At 37.1% G+C, this 8,889-nt stretch overlaps 1 protein-coding gene across 1 annotated transcript in view; it reads left to right on the top strand.

Moving 5' to 3' along the window:
• Positions 1-440: 440 nt before the first annotated feature.
• The window catches only part of LOC141441930 (uncharacterized), a 75,120-nt gene continuing 66,671 nt past the window's right edge, over positions 441-8,889 (top strand). Inside the window, exon 1 of the mRNA XM_074106820.1 lies at positions 441-534. The gene's annotated coding sequence lies outside the window, so the exon portion shown is untranslated. The remainder of the gene's footprint in view (positions 535-8,889) is intronic.

Below are 8,889 nucleotides of genomic sequence, written 5' to 3'. Positions count from 1 at the left end.
CCCTTTCCCCTAAGGACCTAGAGTCTGTTGGTTTTAAATATTTACGCGTGCGAAGCCGCGGGTAAACATATTTGTAGGGATACGGTCGAGCCCTCAGGTGCGATCAAGGACTTTTAATTCCTGAGCTATATATCATGGAATTATTTCACCATCGCATTGATTAAGAATGAAAATCGCGTAATGACTTTTCCATTGAAAAGGTTCCATGGTGGCTCAGGACTTTAACCTTGAGTGTACGATGAAGCACGGTGATATTACAGGTAAGCAATATTCCCATTTATCGCAAAAAAACATTTTTTATTTCTCCCGCGCACTTTCCCGCGATCCCCAGCAACAAGTCGACGTTCCGGCCATAATTCGTAAACCGTCCCCAGCGACCAACCAGCGGCCGCAGCGTTCTGCGAGCCTCACTTAGTTCCCCCTCGACCGCCGTCCGCGACGCACGCCGATCGCGCCAGTGAAATCTATTTATAAGTGAACTTGATCATATAAGTACTTAGTCTCAGTGTCAAAACCCTTGGATTTTTGTCTCTGGTAAGTTTTTTCTTGTGAGTCCACGAGGTTTGAAATCTTGAACCTGTTGCGCGTCTGTTTGTATTTATGTATTCAGCCACCCTGTATACGCTCGGAATTGTGTATTATTTATTATACAAATTTGTTCTATGGTCGCAAACGTTATCGTGCTATTGATCTGCGATTTTATCATTTCCAATCATTCATCCCAAGGAAGATTCATACGAAAGGAATTTCTACAAAGCCGCATCCAACCGATTTTCCACTTTAACTCCTATTTTCCCGGCTCTTGTTATTTGTGTTTTAACGAGGCGTTTCCATATATTATAAAAAAAAGGCTATTAGAATCTCAATGCTGAGTTAAGCATAATTATTTTACAAAACTGCGTGACTTTAGGTGCTGTTTCGCTATTAAAATGGAAATCGTCTGAAATTATGTTCATAATATGACGTGATTAGGTATTTCTATACCGTTTTTTATCTAGGTACGTGTCTTAAGCTGAAACAGAAAATTTAGAACCTGAAAAGCTTAGCTGTTCATAGATGAATATCTTCAGAACCATCTCAAAAGGCGCTTTTCAAAACATGTCATTTTTTTTTTATGTACTAAGTATGGTTTAATAACAGTTTTTTGTTCATATCTTTACGTGTTGAATCTTGAAACATGTCAATTAAAAAAAATATTTTTAATAAACCCACGAAGGTTGTAAATGTAATTTTTAATAGGAAAAGATTTAAATAATTCTTCTGAAAATCCCCCGATTAACATCACCTGTATTTTTATAATTGAAATATTATGTGCAAATATTTTACGGCAAGCTGCCCGAATTCAATTTTGCAGACCTTTATTTATAAAAAAAACATAATATTAGTAAAAATTATTAGAATCGCAAAAAAATCCGGGATTCTTCTTTCCGTCGTGCGTGGGCAAAAAACTAATGACAGAATTACAAGCCAAACAAAAGAGAAATGTTATACTATAATTAATTAAAAAGAACAAGTCATCTCTCAGCTTGATATCATTGCAGTTCAAGTGTGAGATTCTGCCGATGCCCATATATTATTAATGTACACACTGGAAAGACTTCGCTCGGGCTTAAAACTCAGAAACAAACGTTTTCTTAGAGATATGTTCGCCCCCGGAAACCCACACATACAAGATTTCATCGAAATCCTTAAAGCCGTTTTTGAGATCCCCAAAATAATAAATAAATATAAATTCAATGTATTAGTTTGATAAATATAACACATATTTTTTCTTTGTTTGGACTATTCATATCGCTTGAAAATAGATTAATTTCTTTACAAAAAATATTTTTTCCCCCCTTTTAAATACCAATACAAATCAACTGTACAAGTTACGAAGGGATAAGCATAAGTTACCTTTTTATTTCGTCGTTATGTAGATTATAAAAATTTCGCAATTATAATAATGCTTCACGTCAAAAATAATACGATATTGCCTTCCAGAAACCAGACAATTATGTACAAATTATTAGAAAAAGATGTCAGAATTGCCGTGACGTTATCTAGGCAGACAGACATTAAAAACTAAATTAAATATTACATCATGTTAAAATTATATTACTTTAATTGGAATCACGCATTTCATCACAAATTTTATTAATACGATACAAATTTCGCAAAAATAATACCTCGTATGCAATGTAGACATTTATTCGCTGATTTTTTTTAATGAAAGCACGTATTTTGACAGTTCATAGTTCAAAATAGACCGCATGTATTACAGGTCGATTCACAAGAGCTGTGGGGCTACTACGAAATTCGAAAATCGATGTTCGTATCGTACCATTCCTCTCACTCCCGTACTAAATAATATTAGCGACAGCGGGACGGTAAGATACGAGGTTTGAATTTTGCACTTCGTAGTACTGGGCTTGGCACTAATGGATTGAATGAAAGTGTAATGTCGCTTTTAGACATTTTTGTTGAAAATGACAGATGTTTTTTTTTATTCAACTGGATGGCAAACGAGCCAGTGGTTGTCCTGGTGGTAAGAGATCACCACCGCCCATAAACATCTGCAACTGGTATTGCAGATGCGTTGCCAACCTAGAGGCCTAAGATGGGATACCTCAAGTGCCAGTAATTTCACCGGCTGTCTTACTCTCCACGCCGAAACACAACAGTGCAAGCACTGCTACTTTACGGCAGGATTAGCGAGCAAGATGGTTGTAGCAATCCGGGCGGACCTTGCACAAGATCCTACCACCTGCAAAAAGATGTATGACATTTTCACATTTGTTTGAAGTGTATTCAAATAGGAAACACACAGATACTTTCATTCACTCCTTCAATTTGTTGCCAGCCCTTGTGAATCGACCTAGAATTTGAACTTCAATCTTCCAATGAAGACAAAGGCTTGAACCCACTCATGGTTTCCGCGAAACAATTCACCAGATTTCTCTCTAAAAAGAATAACTGAGGCGAGGGATGTATTTTTAGGTAAATTAAGCCCCGATTCTGTATTTTAATCATAATTGCCTGTGTCGTAATATGCGGGTTCGGTTTTACCTACTTATTACAGAATTTCACATTTACCTCGTTATCTCAGACAATATACAGGGTGTGGCCTGTAATACGAGCAAAAAATTAAAACATAGATCCTCCTCGTCGAATGAGCAACATTTTAGTTCTACTTTTAAAAATAATTGAGTCTTTGAATCTTCCTTTTTTCATACAAATTAAATACTGCTATCAATGCACGCCATCCTAGAACCCAACTAATGTCGCCTGTCACGCTACAAACATCAAGCATTTCACTTTACATTGCTTCTTCGAATAAACTTAAAAGTGTAATAAAAACCAAAAAACTAACTATTTTGAATAGTCGCTGAACTAATGTTGTTCAGTTTGACGAGTATGATCTATGTTTTAATTATTTGCACATATTACAGGCCACACCCGGTATAAAGTTCAGTTTAGACCTTCAATAAAAATCGAACAAGTTACATTAGTTTACCTTTGTAATATATCTCAACGTTTATCAATAGGATAATTAACCCCCTGTTTGACGGATAAATGCGATGCCATTCGAATAGACGGAGAAGGCATCACATTTATCCGTTAAATATAATTAATCAGTGGGTGGTGAAACAGTACATATGTCTTAAAACATTCTAATGATTCCGCCGGGTAGATTATCAGAAAATATTTATTTAAATATTGAATTTAATATCATGGGACACTTGACACCCGTTGACCTAGTCCCAAACTAAGCAAAGCCTGTACTATGGATACTAGGCAACGGATAAACATACTTATACAGATAAATACATACTTAAATACATTATTAAACATCCAAAACCCGATGACAAACATTGGACAAACATCAAACGGTAGACAAAAATGGAGATAAAAGATTGGAGAACCGAAAGCCGTTTGACATATAATTCTATCTGTAGTGCAAAAATAGGAGATACGATTCAAAACTTGTCAAAAATCGATGAAAACCTCGGGTAGCCCCTTAAAATTCCACGTGACGTCACGCCGAGAAACGCTTTTTAGCACGGGGTGATGTCACTGGCCCTCTATCTCGAACTTTGACGCGCTTCATCTTTGTCATCTTTTTAGCACGACGTGATGTCACTGGCCCTCTATCTCGAACTTTGACGCGCTTCATCTTTGTCATCTTTTTAGCACGACGTGATGTCACTGGCCCTCTATCTCGAACTTTGCCGCGTTTCATCTTTGTCATCTTTTTAGCACGACGTGATGTCACTGGCCCTCTATCTCGAACTTTGACGCGCTTCATCTTTGTCATCTTTTTAGCACGGGGTTATGTCACTGGCCCTCTATCTCGAACTTTGACGCGCTTCATCTTTGTCATCTTTTTAGCACGACGTGATGTCACTGACCCTCTCTCTCGAACTTTGACGCGCTTCATCTTTGTCATCTTTTTAGCACGACGTGATGTCACTGGCCCTCTATCTCGAACTTTGACGCGCTTCATCTTTGTCATCTTTTTAGCACGACGTGATGTCACTGGCCCTCTATCTCGAACTTTGACGCGCTTCATCTTTGTCATCTTTTTAGCACGACGTGATGTCACTGGCCCTCTATCTCGAACTTTGACGCGCTTCATCTTTGTCATCTTTTTAGCACGACGTGATGTCACTGGCCCTCTATCTCGAACTTTGACGCGCTTCATCTTTGTCATCTTTTTAGCACGACGTGATGTCAATGGCCCTCTATCTCGAACTTTCACGCGTTACTTTGTCATCTTTTTAGCACGACGTGATGTCACTGGCCCTCTATCTCGAACTTTGACGTGCTTCATCTTCAAAAAAATACGTGTCCAATAATTTTTAACGCACGGACTTGACAGAATAATATTTTTTAAACAGGAGACTATCCAATAGTCATCGTTTCTTTACTTTTATACAATACAAGGTTAAGGGCTTGTTTCACCACTTGTTGACTAACATTAAGTGATGGATATCAGTGATGCCCTCTCTGTTTGTTTTGTCCGAATAAACAAAGACGTCATCACTTTTATCTGACACTTAAAGTTATTCGACAAGTGGTGAAACAGGCCCTAAGGCTCCGTTACCACCAGAGATGTGCGAGGATGTGTTGCGAGGAATGTGTTTGTCATTAACCAATAGAAACGCTATATTTACTTCGCTTATACTTACTTTCGCTATATATACTTACTTTCGCTTGTCCACCAGAGATGTGCTGTGCGAGGATGTGCAAATGAAGCGTTTCTATTGGTTAATGACAAACACATTCTTCGCAACACCTCCTCGCACATCTTTGGTGGAAACGCAGAATACATACATACATTACGAAGCTGTAAAGCGACCAAATTGGAAGGGGTCAATGGAGCGCCGCGATTTAAATACAACTTGTCCGATTTTTCTTGCAGTAACAAGCTGGCCATTTTTACTTTTAAAATCACCACATTTTCTACCAGTTTGAAATCTTTGCCTCAGCATGTGCCAGGAGTGATTAGAATATCCATAAATAGTTTGGAGGTATAGTTTCAAAAATCTCTAATTAGTTTTTTTTGTACGTCATTTTTGTATCTTTTATGTCTTTTTGCGTACCTATCTACATATTTTTTTGTAGTCGGTTAAATTTTTGATGATAATGATTTTAAAAGATCCGTCCAATGATACCCTGGCTATGGGTTTAGAGCAGGAAAAAAACAATATCAAAACCTTCTTCAGGGATCAAATTGATTAATGAAAATGTAGCCCACTTTTAACGCTTCTTACGTCTCATTGAAAACTCCTTAATAGGGTAAGCCAGTCCATTAGAAACTATAGCTAACATAATAAAAACCGGAAATTCTAACGGACTCAAAGAGACGAGAGCTCAGGATATACTGGAAAAGGTGCTGGTAGAGGTAGGACTTTATGGTGTACTAGCATTTACTCGCGTCTTCGCACGCGTAAATCATTAGATACAGCAGTTGAATTGAAATGCCGGTATTTTATTAAATTCTCATGGGAATTCCCTAAAATTACATCGTGGTTTTCATTGACGTTAAATTAAAATACCCATGCCAAATTTCATGACTCTCAACCCAGCGGTTGTTATTTCGAGATTTTATCCCTATCTCGTAAAAATATCGGGATAAAAAGTAGCCTATGTGTTATTAAAGATGTCCAACTATCTAGGTACATACCAAATTTCATGACTGTAAGCCTAGCGGTAGTTCGAGATTTTATCCCTATCCCGAGGGAACATTGGGATAAAAAGTAGCCTATATATTATTTGAGACGTTCAGCTACCTACATACTAAATTTCATGATTCTAAGCCCAGCGGTTGTTATTTCGAGATTTTATCCCTATCTCGTGGGAATATCGGGATAAAAAGTATCCTATGTTTTAATCCAGGTTATAAAATAACTTTTTGCCAAATTCATCTTAATCCGTCCAGCCGTTTCAGCGTAAACAAGTAACAAACATACTCACTCACTCACAAACTTATGGTCTGTCCAGAATTCGAGATACTAAAATGACAGTCTGAAATGTCAAACGTAAAAATAATGTGGCCAGCATAAAAGGAACAGTGCTGCTCCGTGATTTCGGTTTCGTAAATAACCGATAAAATATTTATTTTACGATAGCAAAAATAACATTAATGCATTCAATATTCTACTTTCCATTTTACTTTATTATACGATAAAGTGATGAAATCTAAGCACAGGTAAAAATACAGTGTTCATCACTTTGTGCCAATGTAAAAAATAATACAGAGGGGCTACTACAAAACTAGAAAAACGAAGTTCGTATGGCACCGTCCCTTTCACTCGCGTGTTAAACGAGATAAGCGTCAGCGGGACGGCAACATACGAAGTTTGAGTTTTGCATTTCGTAGTCAGGGCCAGCAGGGCTACTACGAAATTCGAAAATCGAAGTTCGTGTCGTTCCGTCCTTCTGACACTACTATTTAATTTAATACGTAAGTGAGAGAGACGTTACGGTACGAACTTTGATTTTCGAATTCCGGAGTAGACCCTCAGATATCACACAACGTCATTGTTCATGTTTTTCGTATTCAAGTGGTATTCAACCGATTTTCGTTACTTTACTCGTATTGTCATCGGATGTGATCAGTGTGTTTTCTCGTATTATTGTTGCTGTTGACGTTATTTGTTAAATTTGTTGAGATAGACTTTTTATTTGTTAATTTTGTTTTGTTTGGTCGTGTTTTTGTTGTTTTGTTTGATTAAACATGGACCCTGAGCAGCCAAGTACTTCGTCGCATAGACGGAGCAGCGAAGAAATACTTTCGCCTCGGAAAAAACGGAAACGTCAACCTCTTAGCAAAGCCGAGAAGTGTATGGTTGTAAAACTTACTTAGAATGAAATTGAAACTTAAACATCAACATCTATCAAAAGTCGAAATATCTCGAAAACGGTCGCATTTTTATTAGACCTATTTTACCTTTTCTAGAATGTCCTAAGTGCCCTACATTTGAGTACATCACGGATCCGTTCATATCTTAATATTTTACGACATACATACATTGGTACCTACAAAATCTTTCGGTGATAACCGGTTGCGGCACATCACTATTTATGAGACGCAAAAAACAGGTAACACATGAAACGTCATTTTAGTATCTCGAATTCTGGGACAGACCATACACATTTATAATATTATATAGTAGGATAATGTAGGGCTTACTCTATATTAAATCTCAACAGAAACATACCTACTATAGACACCATATGCCTTGATTGAGATGATTTGTCTACAAAATGTAGTGAAAGTACCTGGGCGACCGAGCTCGGGCTAAAACTCGATAATAAGCGTTTTACCAGGAATAAGACCAAGCTACATAGATCGATTTGTCATCCCCGAAAACCCCCACATACCAAATTTCATCGAAATCGTTGGGAGCCGTTTCCGAGATTCTGATTATATATACAAGAATTGCTCATTTCAAGATATAAGATATATAGATAGATAGATAGTTTACATAAGCAGCCATGCTTAGGTTTTTATGTAATAAAAAAATTATAACAAAAAATTGAACAAAGTACAAAAAAACCATGAAAATAATTTTCTACCAGTCTGAAGTTGGTACCTCAGTACGAGCCAGCAGGAGTGATTGAAGCCCAATATATTAAAGTATGTAGGTGAGGTAGACGACTATGTCCACTCCTGCCGGCTCGTGCTGAGGCACTGACTAACAGACTCGTAATTTTTTTTCATCGGTTGAATTTTTTGTTATAATTTTTTTTTTACGCTTTTAAGTGTAAATAATCTAAGATAGTAGTCTAATGTGTTCCGACACAGAGACGTTCATTGTTGAGGAGTCCTGGTGCTTCATCACCCGTTTCATTTCACCATATGCATTACGATGAGCTTAAATTGCTTAGCAACCGTGTTAAAGTAATTGAAATTCAACCCGTGAAATACTTATTGAGTAGTCACTCCGTTGATCTAATGTGGTATTCATCATCAGTTCTACTTTTCCACTTCACCAAATGATGATTTTCAAGAGCAAATGCACGAGTTACTACTAAATGTATCGGAAATACCATAGGTGCCCCTACAATATTTGAAGAGTTCCCTCGATTTTATTAGGATCCAATCATCAGATCCTAATTTGGTGCTTATGGGACCTAATTGAAAGCATTCCTTGAAGAACAAAAATTTTTTTTTCCAAATCGGTTCATAAATGAGGGAGTTCTGAGGTAACAAACATAAAAAAATACAACCGAATTGATAACCTCCTCCTTTTTTTGAAGTCGGTTAAAAATAAAATAAGTTTCTGTTTAAAATTGCATTTTTAATGTAAGTACCTTAAGCTTCTTTTACTGATTGTACTTTTTGTTGAAAGTGCTTGCAATTTTTTTATATTCGACTGGATGGCAAATGAGCAAGTGGCA

The sequence above is a fragment of the Choristoneura fumiferana genome, chromosome 24 (genome assembly GCF_025370935.1).
Source record: "Choristoneura fumiferana chromosome 24, NRCan_CFum_1, whole genome shotgun sequence".
In the NCBI taxonomy this organism is placed as follows: domain Eukaryota; kingdom Metazoa; phylum Arthropoda; class Insecta; order Lepidoptera; family Tortricidae; genus Choristoneura; species Choristoneura fumiferana.
Note: the sequence above shows the minus strand (reverse complement) of the source record. Positions and strands in the feature narration are given on the sequence as shown.